The sequence below is a fragment of the Prionailurus viverrinus genome, chromosome B3 (assembly GCF_022837055.1).
Source record: "Prionailurus viverrinus isolate Anna chromosome B3, UM_Priviv_1.0, whole genome shotgun sequence".
Taxonomy (NCBI): Eukaryota; Metazoa; Chordata; class Mammalia; order Carnivora; family Felidae; genus Prionailurus; species Prionailurus viverrinus.
In genome coordinates, this window is record NC_062566.1 from 96,715,753 (window position 1) to 96,736,561 (window position 20,809).

The window sequence follows — 20,809 nt, forward strand, 5'->3', positions numbered from 1 at the left end:
TGAAGGAATCCCCCTTCCCCGGAGACACCCACCATCCCTCACCACCCACCCCCACTCACACACACACACACACACACACACACACACACACATTGGACTTAAGTGATTCAGACCCTTTATATGTCATTCATATAATTCTTACAATAACTCTTTATGGTATAAGCATTTACCCATAAATGGGTAGAGGCTTGGATTAGTGACTTGTCTGAGGTAGGAGCAGAAGAATCAGGATCCGAAATAATTCCCCTTTCCCTTCTTCTTTTCCTTCCAATATGTTCATACTCCTGTCTCCTTTTCTGTGTTTTGCCCTTTTTATCAGTGACTCACAGGAAAGAGCTTGAATTTCTCCTCTGTCTTGTCTGTAGCAGATCCCCTTGCGCATGTGTGCTAACTTGTTCAACTATATCTCACTGAACCAGCAAAGCAACATGACACACAGGTGGCAGTGGAGAACTGCAGAGGTGCCCGGGGAACCTTTTGTGGTTCCCAGTGATTTGCACACACTGGGCCACTCCTATGTCAGCACGTGTGGGGGAAACAACGTGCTCCTATATCTGACAATTACCTGGCAGAGTGTCAGGGCCCACATCTCAGACTGGAAGTTGTGGCTAAACTCCCAGCCCAGGGAGCAGTTCTAGAGTACAGGCAGAAACTGGTCAGATTCAGGACCAGGATAAGACCAAAATCCAGTTTTATGACTAAGTGGTTAAAGGAGTGGGGGTTGGGAACCTAACACCAGGATCCAGGATGAGGCTAGTCTAGCTGATCATAGGAAGTGGGAAGGATAATGAAGAACACAACGACATGAAGGCCAGGAGGAAACTGATTCCAAATTCTTGTTCCAAGGGGGGGACCCTTAAAACTTGAGGCAAATTGAATGGAGAATGAAAAATCAGGAGGCCGTGCCCGTTAGCACCAGGTAGAAAGGCTAAGGAGTTTTCATGTGCCAAAGGTTTTCAAGAGTTTGAAACAGAGGCTAAGAAATATCTGAATTGGGCTAAATCGGGGTGTGTGTGGTGGCAGGGAAGGGGAGGTAGGTTGATTCTGACACTTCAGTTTGCCACCAGCGGAGTCCTGTTGTTCCTTCTCTGGCTGCCTCTTTGGAGCATCCGTAGAGGTTCAATACAGAGAAAGGGGAGGAACGTTGCCTGTCCTGCATGCTCCTGCACCACAGCTCTCACCTGGTTCTCAGTCGGGGGTGGTCTTGTCCTCCGGGTAGGGTTGTCAGAGAAAATACTGGATGCACGGTTAAATTAGATTTTTGTTAAATGACATATAGTATTTGGTATACGTGTGTCCTAAATATTGCATGGGATATACTTCTGACAAATTATTTGTTGCTTTTCTGAAGTCCAAATTCAACTAGGTGCCTTGTACTCACATTTGATAAATGTGGCAATGCTACATCCAGGGGATTGGCAATGCTTAGGGATATTTTTATTGTCATGACTGGGAGGGAGGTGCTGCTGGAATTCGATGCGTGGAGGTCAAGGATGCAGCCCCAAATGTCGGTAGTGCCATGATTGAGAGACCCTGTTCCAAGACAAGTGGGAAGGACAGTATCTTTGTGATCAGCTCCAGGATCAAAAACCCAACCAAAGTAAATTCACTTCTCTAGCATTATTTGTGTTTGTGTTAGGTGGAATCCTTACTTAGCTGCCAATTAGGATGGAGTGAGAGAATTCCATATTCTCCTTATCCCACCTCTGCCACTTACTGACTGCGTGATCTGGCATAAATTACTCACCTTTCTTTTCCCGAGTTTTTTCATGTGTGAAATGGGGAAAAATGTAATACGGACATCATTTTTGCCTGTGCTGGTGAGCACCAAATAAATTGTTACATATAAACACATAAATAAATTGTTACATATAAAGTGCTCAAAAATAAATAAATAAATAAAGTGCTCAGGAGAGTATGTGGGACATAGAAAAACTCTCAATAAATGGAATCTATTGTTACTGTTCACTATTGTTGCTAATTTTAAAAAGAAAAGAAGGAAATCTCTCACTATTCTAAAAATGCTTTGAGTGTAGTACACAATCCTCTTCATTGTTATTATTATTATTATTTACAAATGACTTGTTTTAAGATTGATGGATAAAATTATAGAAATTACAATGAGTAAGTTTTTTAATTTTTTTAATGTTTATTTATTTTTGAGACAGACAGAGACAGAATGGGAGTGGGGGAGGCAGAGAGAGAGGGAGACACAGCATCCGAAGTAGGCTCCAGGCTCTGAACTCTGAGCTGTCAGCACAGAGCCCAATGCGGGGCCTGAGCTCACGACCTGTGAGATCATGACCTGAGCCAAAGCCGGACGCTCGACCGACTGAGCCACCCAGGCACCCCACAATGAATAAGTTTTTAGTAGAAGTATATCCCAAGTAAGTATGCATGGGTCATGCTCACGTTGTTTATTTAAAGTTCCAATATATCTGGGCATTTTTATATACTAACTGGCAACTTTATCCATTTGGGGATGGAGAGATCTATGTGTGCCCTTGCCCTGTGGTGGGCACACTTCAGCGTTCTAGAAAGTTCTAGAAAGTTCAGCAGTTCTAGATAGAGCTTGAAGATGGGAGCCGAAGATGTGCAAAGGCTGTTCCTCTTTAAGGACAACGTAGCAGAAGAAATACAAAGCTGTTATTAGTGATGTCATCTAATAGCCTTCTGACATCAAGCCCTGATGTTTCCTTCCACCATTATTTAAAAAGATATTTAAATAATCTACTTATTTAAAAAGATATGGTACTGAAAAGAATCAACAAGGGTGCAAAATATTCTAGAAAACTACCCAGCGCTCAGACGATAACACTCCAATTCAAGGGTTTGGCAAAACCCTCCTTCATCTACTTGTTCTGTAAAGAGCAGGACAGCAAACTTTCAGGCTTCGTGTACCATTGTTGGTCTCTGTCATGTATTCTTGTCCTGCTCTTTCTGCATCTCTTCTTCTTCCTTTTTAAAGCAATTCCTTAAAAATGTAAAAATCATTCTTAGCTGTGGGGCTGTACAAAAAATGCCAGGGGCTGGATTTGGTCTGTGGACTCTAGTGTTTGGATCCCAGCTCTGATACCAGGAGAACATTAAGGTGGCATGTGGGGCTCTGATGTGGTGTGTTTATTCATAGCTATATTCATGGCTGTTATGTCTATAATTTATGATGGAAGGGAAACTAACATCTGATTACAATTAATTAGTACTTATTTAGCATTTACTACAAGCAAGGCAAAGTTCTAAGTTTCTTATATGCTTTAGCTCATTTAAACTGAGACAGGGAGAGGTTAGGTAATTGGCCCAAGGTCCTTATAATTGGTGGAGCTGGGGATTTGAATCCAGGTAGTCCAGTTCTAGAGTCTGCATTCTTAGCCGTGAGGCTGTTTTCTTTTAAGAGAGTAGTAACCCTTTTAAAAAAATGGATGATATTCTTGTCCTCATCTCTTTTCATTTTCCAAGTAGCTTAATATCTAAGATTTCAAACATACTGAAATGACCAAAGGAAGAACACTCTTGTTTTACTTTACCTGCCAGTTGGCACATAAGGAATTTTCAGACTGATTGGAGTAAATCAAATGAGATAATGTCATCTGTGGGTAAGGATCATATAACATCCTAGTACAAGCAATGTAAATATACATATTTTGAGTAGTGAGGACTGTAGTCTAGGACTCCCTAAACAATGGAGAAATGAAACAGATTGAATTTCTTAGAGAAATTAAGTGGAGCCTAGAAATGAGGGTTTCATTGGATTTCCTAGAAGCAGGGAAGGCTTAATACACAAAAGAAAAGGGGATGGGTATCATAAACCTCTTTCCCACTAAGACAGTATTATCTGAGGGGTTCCAGAGAATGATGCTATGAATATTCTCTCGCTTTGGCATCTGGTAAACCTGGAAATATTAACCAGGCTAAGCAGGGCAATTTTCTTGTTCTTTACTAACTATATCTTACAAGTACTCTTAGGAGGAATAAGTAAGAGGTTCAAAAAGCAGAAAACAATTGTGAGATAATAAAGATATATATTGATCTCTGCCCTTTGGTTCCTAGAGCAGGACTTTTGAAACGCTATAATTTCCTGAGTGATAAGAGTGTTTTTTGTCTCAATTAGGTGACCTTGGGTGGGCTCCCAGATGGCTTTGGCTAGTCACCAGAAAGACCAAGTCGTGAATAGAAGTGTTAAAAATGAGTTAAAAGACAATTTAGGTGATACAAACTTTAGTTAATACTTCATGAAGTGGGCAGTCTCTGTTCCCAAGGGTCTAGAGAACTGCAAAATGGAGTGGAGGGCAGGAATCTTCGATAGGACAAAGAATAAGGAGCAAGTAGGAGAAAGATGGGAAATGGGGATTGATTGGATGTACTGTGTGTCTGATCAAGTGAAGCACTTCCAGGGACACCCCTGTTGTCGAAGTTTCAGTTTGCTGAGGTGGCACCTCAGGAGGAAGTGACTCTATCTTAGGTCTAGAAATTGATTTCAAAAGAAGCTTCAAATTTTTAGCCCCACTTCCCTGTTCTCTTGAGAAAGGAGAAGGGTTGAAAATAGGGTTAGTGATTGATCATGGAAGCCTCCACAAAAATCCCAATAGTATGGGGTTCGGAGAGCTTCCAGGTCGGCCAACACATCCATGTAATGGGATGGTGATGCACCCCAACTCTATGGAAACAGACGCTTTGCATTCAGCGTCTCCCTTGTGCTCCCTCCCAGACCTTGTGCTATGCACCTCTCCAATTGGCTCTTCATCTGTGTTCTTTATCATGTCCTTTAATAAGGTGGATAGATATAAGTAAGTTTCTCTCTGAATTCTGTGAGCTGCTCTAGCAAATTAATCAAAACAGAGAGGGTCATGGGATTCTCAGATTTATAGCTGATTGGTCAGAAGCACAAGTGACGACCTGGACTTGGAATTGGCATCTGAAGTGGGGTGGAGGTAGTTTGGGGTGACTGTGGGATCTGATGCCATCTCCAGACAGTGTCAGAACAGAGTTAAATTGTCGGACACACAGCTGGCATTGGCAGAATTGCTTTGGTGTGGGAAAAACCCTCACACATCCAGCATCAGAAGTGAAGTGTTCTGTGTAAAAGTAAAGGAGACACACAGAAAGAAAGAATTGTTTTTTTCCCCAAAAACACAATAAATAAGAACACTGCTAGCTGAAAGATGACCTGTTTATCCTTCCCCAAATTTCCAGACTTTGGATGTTCTTCCTTTGATTCATACTTGCTGGAAATGTGGAGCGTCTTCTGGCTTGTGTCCCACTATGTCTGCCTCCTACATCTACTTCAGGATCTTGACATGCCAATCCAGTGGGATTGCAATTCAGCATAGCACCTCATGCCTTTCTGGAACTCACAGGCCATTTCATGGTCTCTGGAATATCCTTATCTGGGTACTGGCTTCCCTTGATTGGGTTCAGGGTCAGAGTGCAGACCCAGCCTGTATGGAGGGTAAAGAGGCAACACCTTAATCTCTTTCCCTTACCAAATTCATCTTGTCTTTTCTCATTGATCAGACACCTCTTTCTTCTCTGTTTCTTCCTTTTTAATCTGAGGACCACATTTTCTATTCTGCTTCCTCCATAATATCGAGTGCCCAATAGCAGCAATCTCCATAAATTATCAACTCACTGTAATATATTTTTGGCCTTTTGTATTGAAATGAAACATAAATGCAGAAAAGTACATGTGATATGAATTTTGATGTGTGCTCTATTCATCACAAAACAATGTAATTAGCCTATTCCTCAATAGATGCTCTTTTAGCTTTACCTATTTTTACCCCTTTCTCTTCCAGGAGTCATTTGTGAACTCAGAAAATTTTAGAGTTGGAGCGTGTGTCTTTGGAGATTTTTTTATAGCCCAATGTCTCCTCAAGTGATAGAATACAATTTCAGTAACTATGTTTTGACTGAAGAAATGTTTGCTTTATTTCATGAATCACTTGAGTGATTTAGCTGCATATTCATTATCTAATGATGTCACAGTCTCTTGGAAATGCGGGAAGCCCTTAGTTGGTCTATGGGGTAATTTTTCTCCTCTGGGTCTACCCCGTTCAGTAAAGCCTCCTCCATTTATCCTGGTTTTCCTTTCACAGAGGAGTGTTTAATCTTCAGCTTCTGAATGTTTTTGGTGTGCATGCGCCTGTGTGCATGTATGTGTGCTGTGTGTGTAGAGGTTTCTGGTGGGACAGGAGCATAAAATAACCCCATGGCCTTTCAGGCACCTTCATTTGCCACTGGAAACAATTGCATCGGAAGTGAAAGAATTTTGGACAAGAAAATTAAAGCATTACGATTTTGGTATGGCTTAATCAAATATAGAAGAGCTCCTGAAGTTGTTGTTTATTTTTTGTTGTTGTTGGTTTTGTTTTGTTTTGGTTTTTTTGGGGGGTTTTCTTTTTTGGTTAACTTATGAATCTATTCTTGCTTACTTTGGTGCCCCCATCTACATCATATACTCATTTTGGTTTCAGGTAAGTAGATCTACAGATATGCAGAGTAATACTTCTTTCAAACTCATCACGAACCCTGAAAAAAAAAGCGAAATGAAATTTCTTTGTCTTCAAGAGACTCACCCAGGGTATAGTAGTACCATGCAAAGAGTGAGCACTCAATACATGCATGTAAATTTAATTTATAAGTAAAAGCCCAAATAATATTTTCAAGTTTAGATGCGGAGTGGTTGGTGGGTCTTCAGCCCACAGTGTTTGTCCAGATAAGATTGAACCACAGGGTTAGGGCAGCAGGAAGTGATTAATTTTCATGGGCATTTAACATGTTCCTTTGAAGGAGATTGGCTTTTCAATCTTCAAGATTATATTTATTGCGATGGTGCTTCCCTTCTATGTTTAGACATGAAAGTGAAGGTCATTGTGGAACAGTAAACATGGGGGAATGACTTTGTGACAGAAGTATGTAAAGTATCTTGTAATTCAGTAGGAGAATCAAAGTCTGCTTCAGTTCTTTGTATTCTCAGGGATTCAGAAGGGATTAAGGTAACAATAGCTAGAACTGATGCAAGGGAGTAACTGAAGGATAGCATTCCTTGAACCTCAGAAACCTGGGTGAAAGGAATTGGGCAATTAAGGTCTTTAGGAAATCTAATGGGGTCATTTGTGAAAGCTGTCTTCATGGAACTTGGCAAACTGTCATCTCAGAGATCAAGGGAGGTCACTGGCTTAAGATTTGGGGAATGAAAGTGGAGTGACTGTTTCCTGCAAAGTAAGTTTAAAGACTCTTAACTCTTGTCTGACAGTAGCTACAGGGTTTTTTGTTTTGTTTTGTTTTGGTTTGTTTTTTTTTTAAACAATATGGGGGAACTAAAGATATAATGGCTGTGTAAAGAGAGCTCTTTTCTAAGTTATATCATATGCAAAGAGCTTACATTGGTTTTCCCCACGCATCTACTTAATCACAATTATTCACAAAAAATTGAAGTCCACCAATCACCAAATATTTATTAAACACAAATGGATGTGCCACACTGAAGATAAAAGAACAGCGTAAAAAAATTCTTAAATTAGTTTAAATTCTCAAACACATTCATACTATTACCAGTTTATCAAAAATCTTATGGGGGAGTTTTCCTATTACTTTGGGTAGGCATGGAGGAATTTGAAAAGGGAGAAAAGTATAATAATATTTAACCTAAGACTGTTGTTTGTTTTAAGTGGGGCTCTCACAAGGGGTCACAACAAGGATGACAAAGGATCTGAAAAAAGAAAGTCATCTGAAGAGAGGAGATAGGAGTTAGGCTGAGGGAAAGAATATTAAGCAGATTCATGCAAGTTGTTTGCAAATATCTGAAGGATAGTTTGGTAGAAGAATGCAGGTCTTCCTCTTTGATGCAGGAAATATGGGTAGGACTTACTGGGAGGTAATTAATTTTATACAGGAAAAGTTTTGATTAGACCTTGGAAGAGTCTTCACATTTTTACCAGTATGCAGAGATGCTTGCAGCCAGGGAAGGCTTATGATCAAGTAGCAATGTGTTGATAATTGTTTTTTAAAATGTGTTTTGCCTGCACCTGCACCTGAGCCAGTTCCAAATCTCTAACTGACTACCAAGCTTTCCCCTTGGGTAACTGCCAACAATCAAACAGACGTATCTAGAAGCAGACTCATTTATGCATACACCTCCCTAGCATCCTCTCCACTTCTCTTTTTCCCTCACAAATGCCCATAATGTGTCTTCCTCCTGAGGCTTTCCTGACTTTGTCTGTGGTATCAACAATCTCCCAAGGCTTGGAGCACAAGCAAGCTTGTTGGAAGGGAAGTCGCCTGATAGCATTATCGTAACCCAGATGTGGCGTCATGATTGCTGTCCTAGGATGGTGGAAGAGGCAAGGAAGAGGAGGCTTGGATGTGACAGACATTTTTGGGAAACAGTAATAGACTGTGAAAGGGCAGTTGCAAAGAATGAATGGGGGAGAAGGCAGAGTCTAAAATAGCCCGAGACCATAACCTGGGTGCCTGGGAGATTGTCCATCCCACTTACCAAGTCATAGGAAGAAGACATGTCAGGCATATTTTTGAGGGAAAGGAGGCAAAGGAGATGTGTGCGTGAATGGAGTTGCTTCTAAGCATGTTGGTTTGATTTTTGGCAATTGCTCAGGTAGAAAAACTTGGTAGTTAGTTGGAGATCTGAAATTGGCCTGGGTGCAGGTGAGCAGATGTGGAAAAGCACACCCACTGGAAGCTATTGCAGGAGATGGGAACAGAGGGCTGTGAGCTCCAGAGTAATGATTACTTAGGGTCTTTTGGTAGTTTGGAGAGGTTCTTTATGTGTGTGTGTGTGTGTGTGTGTGTGTGTGTGCATGTTGGGGGCGGGGATGCCGCAGGGATTGTTATTTTAAAATTACACTATGGGGCACCTGGGTGGCTCAGTAGGTTGAGTGTCCAACTCTTAATTTCGGCTCAGGTCATGATCTCACAGGTTCGTGAGATGGAGCCTTGAGTTGGGCTCTGTGCTGATGGCGTGGATTCTCTCTCTCACCCTCTCTCTCAAAAATAAATAAATAAGCCTTAAAAAATAGTAAAATTACACTACAGACTCTTGAAGTTTCCTCTTTTGTTTTAGAGAGTAAAATCTCAAGAATCCCCAAAGCTCTAATTCACTAATCACAATATTCCAATGAAGTATTTTATTTCTGCTAGGGCACACCTGAAAAGTCCATACTGTTAATAATGTTTTTTATAGTAATTCTTGCTTTTCACTCTTAACTCGTTAAGGGAAAACATGACTTCAAGAAAATCTTACCCTGAAAGACATCTAGCAATGAATACTTCTGCTGGATTGTCTGTGCTATGCAAAGGGTAAGCATCTGCTTCTGTAAATTATCCTCACAATTTCTCAAGAGAAAAGGAGTGACAGTTAGCCGAAGAGTAGCCTTTATCTTTGTTGTTTCTATCCATGGAAATTTGAGTGCATTATTTTTTAAGTGACTGGCAAAAGGCGTAAATGGAAACACATTGAATGTAAGTAGGCTATCACATACACATACTCCTTAATCCCAATTCCTATAGCACCTGGCTATAGCTCTGTCGAAAGGACTTTGAAGATTGAAACAAACTTATCCATAAAATACTAACTCCTCTTTTATTAGTATTACTTGGGGTATGTCCCCATTGGTTCCTGTCATCTTAATGGAAGTCACATTCTCAGGATTGGAGCAGAAGTGTCGACTAAGTGTTGAGCAATTGAAAGCCATTGTTTATTGTATATTATACCTTGGGGACTGAAAACTTCTGTTTTTCATGTTTCTGAATAATCACAAAGCTAACCACATTTCAATGAGTTGATTTACTCCTCAGATGGGCAGATACAGCCACGCTGGTTGGATAACGATGGATTTAGAACAACAGGCACCTCCCTGCCAATTTCGTAAAAATGTGAATTTCAAAAAGCTCCTGTTTTATCCCCAGAAAATATAAACATTGAATTCTGTAGTGGCAATATTTCTCAAAAGTCTGCTTCAGCTACTCAAAATATTTATGAATGTGTATGGCTGGCCTTAAACTTGTTTTGAAATATAATTCTTATAAGTTGTCATAAACAGAAGACTTTGGTTCAAGAATCACGTACTTTCAGGTTATCGTAAACCAAACTAGAACTGTTTAAAAAGAAGAACTTTATGTTTGCAGCACAGGTATTTTTGTTTTCATCGCAAAACCTATTCCTAGCTCTTCAGGAAGAAGAGAAGCAATAATTATAAACTTCCAGGGCCCAGGTGGCTAAACTATAAAGACAGGGGATGATGGTCTTTCCCCCGCCTTGTTATTGCAAAAAATATCTGCAAATGGACTTGTTAGACGTCAGTAAAAACCATTTGGAAGGTAACATTCACTTACACCATTGGAAATGTTGTGGTTCACATCTATAACTACATGCAAGTATGAATTCAGAGGTGGCCCCAAGTGGTGTTTTTGATCTGAGCGGGAACACAGCTGCAGTGTGTTCTAATATTAGCCAAGAGGACCTGCTTTCTTAAAAGGAGGATGATTTAAGGCTCTATTTTTGTTGTTCAGCAAATGCTGTTAGAAGTGGCAGAAGGTTACCCTTTTCCCATCACCTTAATTCCAGAGATATTCACAGACCTGACATTAGGCTGTTGGCTACTCGTCATAAGACTTCTCTGTCAAAGTGAATTCAGCTGATGAGCTATGAACACGCTTACAGTCAGATAATAGATGAAAGAGTCTCAAGATAAACGAGGTGCTTATAGAAAACCCGGCCCAAGTTGTTTAAAATAGGATGGCAAAAGCCGTTAATTCTCGTCAGGCAGTTTCAAAAGGCAGTGGGTACTTGACTTCTTACTTATAGAGCACGTTATCTTACCTTTTTGCAAGAGTGGGGCCGCCGCTGTATGTTGAAAGGGAGAGTGTGCCTTTTTGAACTGACACTACCCACCATATTCTGAAAGAAGGGAAAAATTCCCCCCAGTACAATAAAGGACTTGTAGCCACCCTTACAGGTTAACATTTGACCAGGTTGTATCACATGAAATACTCTTGTTTTTCCACACTCTGTTCCTCTTTCTTTTCCACCCAGAATGCTCAAATTACATCTGTGGAAGATATTAACATGAGCATTGACAAGCTTTCTTTTGAGGAGCTGATCATATTAAGATTCAAAGTGAGCACTGTTTTAACGATTGCTTATTTCTATTTTCACACTTTGGAATGTAGATTTCAAAATGTGGTTAAAACGTAGATTGTCCATACTTTTTTTTTCCCCACCAAAATAGCCTGTATGCCTCCATTTAGAAGTAAGTTGTATCTTGGATTATATCTATTAGTATTATGTATTAATAATAGCACTATAAATTTAAAAATATTTTAAAAACTTTAAACTTTGACAATTGGTCTTGGGCATCTCTCTTATCTCACCAATGTGAAAGTTTGACAAAGGATCTTTTCCCTCATAGTTTTTCTTTTTCAATTTGATGCACAATAAATTTGAAGCTCAGGAGAATGCAGTCAATATCAAATATGAAAGATAAGAAAGGAAATCTGTTAAAACATTATTCCTCAAAAAGCAGAGCAGAAACCCATACATAGGGATCCTAAATAATTCAAAATACCTCCTATAAGAAAGATCTTCCTGCGTACTCATCTGATCCATTCTATTTCATCATTATTTATTCCTTTATTTGGCAAATATTTACTGAGTGCTTTCTGTGTGCAGATACGGGGCTACAGGTGGGAGTTACAGAGGAGGCTCGGGCACTTCTCTCAAAGAGTGTGCTTAGACATGGGGGACAGATGGTTACCACGATTCAGCAGTATGGTCCAGACATTCATGGAAATCGGATAAGCTAGCCGGCCCAGGCTGGGGAGAATCAGGGAGGCCGTTCTGGATGAGGAAGACTTGCACTCCTGGAATCTTGGAGACTAAGTGCAAGTTAGCTGTGGAGTTGAGTGAGAGAGACAGTCATTCAGACTGAGGCTGCTAAGGAATAAGGCAGAGAAGGGTAGGTATGAGTAAGAAAGCCATCAGGGTAATTCAGCCTCAGGGTAAAGCAAGATGTGGAGTTGGGGGGGGGGCAGTGGAGAGGAAGGATAAGGACAGTCTTGGATGTCCTTCTGAGGTGCATAGTCGGACCATTACATAACTGCGTGCAAGCTTCAAGTGGCTTCTCACATCACTCAAAGAGCAAAAACCTAAGACACCCTACACAGTTGGCTTCCTGCCACCTCTCTGATCTCTCATTCCACTCCAGCTACTGTCAGCTCTTTGTCATTCATTCCTCAAACCCTCCACGGTGTAAGTACTCAGCTCTTCCTTCTCACTGGGCCATCCTCTGCTCATAGCCTGGCTCACTCTCTCACCTCCTTCAGGGCTTGACTCAAATGCCACCTTCTCAGACAGGCTTTTTCTAAACACCCTGTTGAAAATTGCAATTCTTTCCCTTCGCCCTGCCCTTGGCATTGTTCCTTCTGTCCTTTGTCTGCCTTAGTTTTCGCCAGTAGCACTTATTACCACTAGACTTTCTATATATTTGACTTACTGGCTTATCGAATGTAAGCTCTACAAGGGCAGAGGTTGTAATCTGTTTTTCCTTGATGTAGCCCTAGTGCCCAGTAGAGTTTCTGATATACAGTATGCCTTCAGGAAATATTTACCCAAAACTTTGCAGTACATTGTACTTCTGACAGAGTTGAGTAATCTGCACATGTGACTCAAGAACTTGGGGCGCCTGGGTGGCTCAGTCGGTTAAGCGTCTGACTTCGGCTCAGGCCATGATCTCGCGGTCTGTGGGTTCATGCCCCACATCGGGCTCTGTGCTGACAGCTCAGAGCCTGGAGCCTGTTTCAGATTCTGTGTCTCCCTCTTTCTCTGACCCTCCCCTGTTCATGCTCTCTCTCTCTGTGTCTCAAAATATAAATAAATGTTTAAAAAAATAATAAAAAAAGAACTTAACTTTGCACACAGAGCAAAATAAAAAATTAATTACAATACTATAAATTATATTTTGTACATTTTACTCATTTTATATATAGTCCCTTGTTATCTACATTATATATTTGTACATACCTCCTCCTATACAGGGCAATGTACATGAAATCAAAAATAAAACTATACATAAAATTATGTATATTATATCTTGTTGTCACTCAAGGAACTTTCCAGGATAATTTTGATTGTACTTGATTCATCTTTTATTAGTTGCTTTTGGAACTAATGGAACCTAATTCTCATGTAAGATGCAACTCCCTATGGTGCTGAAGGCAATGCAGAGGCTCTGAAGGATTTTAAACAAGAGCTTGACACAACGGGATTGATATATTTCAAGAGATCACCCTGTCTGCAATGGAAGAATACATTGCAGGTAGTTATATAAGAGGCAAGGCAGTCAGAATGTTGCCAAATGAAGAGATAATGGTCACCTGCACTAAAGCAATGGCAATGGGGATGGAATGAAGCACATGGATTTCAGAGATATGAGAAGATACAACTTCTAGAACTTAGAGGGGAATCTATAGGCTGTAGCTAGCTATACTAAAAAGACTTACTTCAGTTCTGCAGCTTATCCTCATATCAGCAAGCTAGGAAAGGGCTCCTGAAGCATTATTTGCAAATAGTTTGGGCTTATCTAAAAATAGCTCATGGTTCTGTAAAGAGAAATGCTGGAGAAGACTAAAACTACATCGTTTGGGATGAAATGTGAAGGCGGTAAAACAGTTAAGATTGACATCATGTTGTGATTCTAATTAGAACACAAGTCTTAATGAAAGTATACCTGCTCAAGTCCATGTAAGCCTGTAGTAAGTCGTCTCTTCAAAATAAGGTTATGTCTCCAAAAATCATTATGGGTTTGTTATTTGGAGGTTGGAATATATTTCCTAAAGATATGAAGTTTTAAGATGCGGTTAGGTTTATCCCAATCTATTTAAATCAAAATGTAACTTAAAAGCTATGTCTTAACATAAACAAAAACATGTATTAGAGACTACTACTGTAAAAATGCTAATTAAATAATACGAAAATATGAAATGCTAACAAGACATTGAATGATATAAATTTTTAGTCATGGTGCTTGAAGACTAGCAGATATTATTAGGTGAAAACAAGGACATAATAGAGATTAGAGATTATGAACTGAACTTCTGGGTTCTTTCAAAGATTATAGCACTGCATCCTTAGCTTATATAATTTAGAAGTATAGGAATTTTAGTTATGCAGTGTATGTTAAAGCATTGTGCCTAATTTGGGTAGAGTGGCAAACCTACTCTATTTTGCTCTGGTCCAGTTATACTCAGAGAGTATTGTAATCAGTGTCAAATATCACACTTTCAGAGGGACCTAGACAGATTGAACTATGTTTGAATTTGATAATCAAGATGCTGAGGTTATTGGATAGCCAGGAAACATTTAGATTGGATGAGAGGAAACTAAAAAGATATAAAGGCTATCCTGTGTGAGAGGAATTTGAGCACTCTAAAGTCCCCAAAAGATAGAATGTGATGGCACAAAAACAGACACATAGACCAATGGAATAGAATAGAAACCCCAGAACTAGACCCACAAACGTATGGCCAACTCATCTTTGACAAAGCAGGAAAGAACATCCAATGGAAAAAAGACAGCCTCTTTAACAAATGGTGCTGGGAGAACTGGACAGCAACATGCAGAAGGTTGAAACTAGACCACTTTCTCACACCATTCACAAAAATAAACTCAAAATGGATTAAGGACCTAAATGTGAGACAGGAAACCATCAAAACCTTAGAGGAGAAAGCAGGAAAAGACCTCTCTGACCTCAGCCGTAGCAATCTCTTACTCGACACATCCCCAAAGGCAAGGGAATTAAAAGCAAAAGTGAATTACTGGGACCTTATGAAGATAAAAAGCTTCTGCACAGCAAAGGAAACAACCAACAAAACTAAAAGGCAACCAACGGAATGGGAAAAGATATTCGCAAATGGCATATCGGACAAAGGGCTAGTATCCAAAATCTATAAAGAGCTCACCAAACTCCACACCCGAAAAACAAATAACCCAGTGAAGAAATGGGCAGAAAACATGAATAGACACTTCTCTAAAGAAGACATCCGGATGGCCAACAGGCACATGAAAAGATGTTCAGCGTCGCTCCTTATCAGGGAAATACAAATCAAAACCACACTCAGGTACCACCTCACGCCAGTCAGAGTGGCCAAAATGAACAAATCAGGAGACTATAGATGCTGGAGAGGATGTGGAGAAATGGGAACCCTCTTGCACTGTTGGTGGGAATGCAAATTGGTGCAGCCACTCTGGAAAGCAGTGTGGAGGTTCCTCAGAAAATTAAAAATAGACCTACCCTATGACCCAGCAATAGCACTGCTAGGAATTTATCCAAGGGATACAGGAGTACTGATGCATAGGGCCACTTGTACCCCAATGTTCATAGCAGCACTCTCAACAATAGCCAAATTATGGAAAGAGCCTAAATGTCCATCAACTGATGAATGGATAAAGAAATTGTGGTTTATATACACAATGGAATATTACATGGCAATGAGAAAAAATGAAATATGGCCTTTTGTAGCAACGTGGATGGAACTGGAGAGTGTGATGCTAAGTGAAATAAGCCATACAGAGAAAGACAGATACCATATGGTTTCACTCTTATGTGGATCCTGAGAAACTTAACAGGAACCCATGGGGGAGGGGAAGGAAAAAAAAAAAAGAGGTTAGAATGGGAGAGAGCCAAAGCATAAGAGACTGTTAAAAACTGAGAACAAACTGAGGGTTGATGGGGGGTGGGAGGGAGGAGAGGGTGGGTGATGGGTATTGAGGAGGGCACCTTTTGGGATGAGCACTGGGTGTTGTATGGAAACCAATTTGTCAATAAATTTCATAAAAAAAAAAGATAGAATGTGACAGCCAATGTCATGCTCATGTTATAGTAACACTTCTTTTCTATACAAGTTATAATGTTAAAATACAGTAAGTGAAAAGATATGAAATTCATTATTAACAGCATATTGAATTTATTTTCTTGATCTTCATTCTTTTGATGGATGGTTTACCCTTCTACGACACAATAAAAATGTATTTGCCCAGACAGTGTTTAACCATGCCTCAGAAGAAGGGTGCCATCTTGATTTTCAGGCCTTGAGAAGATTTTTTCTCCTCCTTCTCCTTCTCTTTTTTCTTCTTCTTCATCATCTTTGTCTTCTCTTTCTTCTTTTTTTAAGATTTTATTTATTTATTTATTGAAAAATGTTTATTTTTGAGAGAGAGAGAGACAGGGCACAAGTGGGGGAGGAGTAGAGACAGGGGGAGACTCAGAATCTGAAGCAGGATCCAGGCTCCCAGCTGTCTGCACAGAGCCCAATGTGGGGTTCAAACTCGCAAACCATGAGATCATGACCTGAACTGAAGTCAGATGCTTAACAGACTAAGCCACCCAGGCGCCCCTGATTTTATTTATTTTTAAGTAATCTCTACACCCAACATGGGGCTCAAACTCACAATGCCAAGATTAAGAGTCGCATGCTCCATCAACTGAGCCAGCCAGGAGCCCCAGGATTTCTTGTTCTTTGAAAGTTCATGACACCTGGGCTGATTCAGCAATTTCTGGTCCTGGGAAGGAAGAAGATTAATCTACTGACCTCATTAAGCCAAGTAATACTTTGTATTGGTTGATCTCAAGTATTTTGGACTTGAAAATAAATTCTTGAAGTCCAAGTTGGGCATAGCTTCTGTACCACACGCTTCTTTAGATGTAGTTCTTGGAAGTGCCTATTTTATGTCTTTCCAGAGATGGATTTTCTTGTGTGTCTTAGATAGGTAAGTGAAAAATAAAGGTCCAGGGAAATTCCAACCATGTCAAATTCCTCTTCATTTGCTTCAGCTTCCTGGATAGAAACAGTTTGAGATTGCACTTCACGATATTCTTTCCTGAAGAGATGCTTTTGAGTAACACTTGTTCTTTCATTCCACTGGGTCTTGTCTGTTTGGAATCTTCTCTGTCTGCACCAGTTTGAAGCAAATCATCTTCCCTGAACATGAAGAATCATGAAGGGTGCCATGTTTGTTTGCTAAATTAAAACAAACAAACAAACAAAAACCTTAGGTGTTACCGGGCCTCAGGAGTGTGACAAGAAAATAGATTCAGGGGAAAAAAGTTTCAAAAATATTTTTTTAATATTTTATTTTTAGGGGTGCCTGGGTGGCTTAGACAGTTTAGCATCCAGCTCTTGAATTCGGCTCAGGTCATGATCTTATGGTTTATGAGTTTGAGCCCCATGCCAGAATCTGCACTGACAGTGTGGAGCCTGCTTGGGATTCTCCCTCTCTCTTTCTCTCTCTCTTTCTCTCTGTTCCTCATCCCCCTCTCAAAAGAAATAAACTTTTTTTAAACAAGATTTTATTTTTAAGTAATTCTATACCCAACGTGGGGCTCAATCTCACAACCAAGAGATCAAGAGTCACATGCTCCACCGACTGAGCCAGCCAGGTGTCCCCAGGGACAAAATGTTTTAAGAAAAGTTGTTTACTTGTAGAGGAAGCTTAAATTCAGAAAGGTTGCCTCCTCAAAGGATACATGGATATTTAAGGGATAAAACTATTAGAGTTTATCTGCACATGATAGAAAGAAAAAAAAAAAGAGCAGTTTCTTCATTTGATTGTCTTATTGTACCCGTTGCAAAAGCATCAGGGAAAAGCGTTTTTTTGTTAGGGAGACAGTAACTTATGTGGAAAGGCTCAAAGTTTCCTCTGTTTGGGGGACTAGAAGTAGACACAGTATCTCTGTTTTTGTCTTTGTTTTTGGTTTTGCTTATTTATCTCATGAGCAAAGTCCCAGGTTTGTTGTCGTTTTCTTCCTCTGACTTTATGACATTGAGTGATGTGCATACTTATTCAAAATGAAAGCACGATTACTTTCAGTGGAAAACTAAGAATTTGTGTCAGAGGCAGCAAAGCCCAACTCCTCTGAATTACCAACTTACACTGATATTGAAGAGGGAGATATGTCCTTACTCAAGCCTCATAGCTCCTCCATTTGCCTTAAGAACGTTAGTTTTATTGAGACATCACTTATCGCTCTATGATAACTAACCACTTCTATCCACTGGCATAAGTTTTCTTTCCTTTTCACTGGGATTCTTCAGATCTACAACAGCATCCATGCTGGCTAAGGTTATGTCAGTGGACATAACCAAAGAGCAGACTCATTTGGTTCAGCATTTGATTGTATGCTATGTAGTTTTAAAATTGATTTGTGAGAGAAGCTTATTTTTTCAGCAAGTTGGTTTAATATGTCCCATAGGTAAGTAAATAGCATTGTTCATTTTCTACTAAGTGAAATTGATCAAATGTAGAGATGAGGTGTCTTTGTCTGGCTGGCATCAATTAGTTACTGTTAATATTGCCACTGGTCAACCTGGAAAACCAGTGATTAGAAAAGGGTTTACAGTCAACCACTGGGATTTGCCATCACTGGCTCAAACACCAAGGGGATACTAAGGTAGTTTCAGTACAGCTGGTGAATTGCTCCAGATGGGCTCCGGTAGTGCCTATCATTTAAAAATTATAAGGGCTATCAATTCTGGTCCATAGTGGAAAAAGCACGGTGGCTGTGGATATGAATCTGTTGCTCAGTAAAAAGGATTTTAAAATATTATTTTCTATCTAATCAGATGAATAATTAACATTTGAATGGAAGGATTAAAAATACAGTCCCACGATTCCAGGATAGAGAATCTTAATAGCTGTTATTATCCTGAAATTGCTATTATGTTAACTCACTTGAGTTTTTTAAAATTAAGTTTCTTAGTTGTGAAACCCAATCATCTGAAATACTCAGCTCACTTCTTGAGTGTCCTTAGCCCTCGGTCCTAGCGTGGGAAACATAATGAACCCTTTGGCAATTTACCCAGCAGTGTGTGTAGGAGTTGATTTTTAAAATGCAATTGATCATTTGTTCCTATAAAATTTCTTTCACAGACACATGCCTCCATGAAAATGCATTTAACATTAAGAGTCTGACTATAATCTGGATTTTTGGTCTTAAACTGAACTGTTGGGAAAGAAGAAAAGGTGGGTGGGAAGAGAAAAAGAGAGTTAAGTTTAGTTACGAGTGTGTTGCATCTCTGCCTCTTATAAAAAGAGATCTTATACTTTACTTATAAAATAGATCTCCTTTGTCACTTACAATAAAATACCAAAGACTGATAGAAAATACAATGAATACAATAAAATACCGAAGAGTGATAGAAAAGATAATAGATTTCACTGCTCATAAAAATTAGGCATCACCAATATGATCAACAAATAACGATTTAGGAGACACTTACAATATTGAATGGCAGAATGAGGAATTTATGTTTTAGTTGCCATAAAAACTGAGATCCAGAAATGTTGCAGCTTTCTTAATGACTGGAATAGAGGACCTCCCCCCTCGCCGACAAAAGGATAATTAATGTTAATAAGTGTAGGATTTCATGAATAGAATCAGTTTTTGCTTTTATGATTCAAAAATTCTGTTGTAATCAGCAATAATCATCAATGAAATAAGGCCTTATGTCTACTTTACCTAATGGGCTTACCTATTAATGTACTTACTTAATGTTTATTAAGTGTGTGCTATGTGTAACACCACTGCTGAGTACTGAAATTTCAAATATGACTAAGATACATTTGCTACTTACAAGCAATTCCGTGTGTAAAGTGATGTGATGAATATTTGTGGGTTTTAGTTAGGAAAGCAATTTACCTGTTGCCACTGTTAAATGGATTTTCAAACTTTGACAACACATTGCAAAGGATTAGCTTAGCGTTCTAAAACGGGTAATGATGTGTTTATTCAAGGCCTTGCACTTTTTGTATGTTTTTGTTAAATTAAAATCCAGGGCGCAGAATCCTGCTCTCTTTGAAAATGCTGCGTAGGACATCTTGGTGTCTGGGAACTTGGCCACAACCAGTTTTACAAAGATGGTATAGTTGATAAAAAATTGATTGGTATATAATTAAGTTTGCGTTCTTCCCAATAAAAAGAAATATGTGCTATCACTTCCAAGTCAGCAAGCACCAAATAGACAGACCACTTTTTAATCAATATACCCTGGGAAAGGTAAGAGGCCACAGAACCAGTTGGGAACAGCTAGTGAAGACAAGCTGGTAGGACATCCATGCTGGTATCATCAAGCATGAGAGATGATGTAATGCAACATCTAATCAATTATGTACCACCCAGTATGACCCACACTGCTTCTTGGAAAAGCTCTAATTGAAGACACTAACATTTCTGCTGCAAGCATGTGACCACAGAGTCATAAAGAAGGGAGAAGCACAGAAGCATGCTCCGAGTGTCCCCAACAGCATCCAGGGGCCTGGCCTGTGAAGAGGCACGCCTCATCCGTGTGGTCAACAGAGCCCTCTGGCGACGGAGGATGCCACAGCCTGGCATGATGCTAACATGGGGAAAGGAGGGAACCGCCTGGCACCTGGCCTTTATCATGTGGTCAGAAGAGCTCCACATGTTTGGGAGCTCTGCGTAGTAGCTGTCTTCTTTCTAACTCCGTAGCTTCCCAGTGGTTCAGGGTCTGCTGGACATTAGACGAGCAGTCCTCAGAGTTATTTTTGTTAGTGAGCACTGGATTTCCTACTCCTTCGACTTTTTACCCTGAGTCTCGCTTCTCCCACTTTTCAAGTCTCCTTTCAGGTGCCAGGTTTTCTTCTAAGACTTTTTCTCAGATTCTCTTTTGCCATGTTTCTGGCCGTCCAAACACCTAAAGGCCTCAAATCATTCATCACAATTGATGGAATACTCAATAGGCAGGGTCTTCTCACACACCTACTTTTTCTTTATTTTTGAAA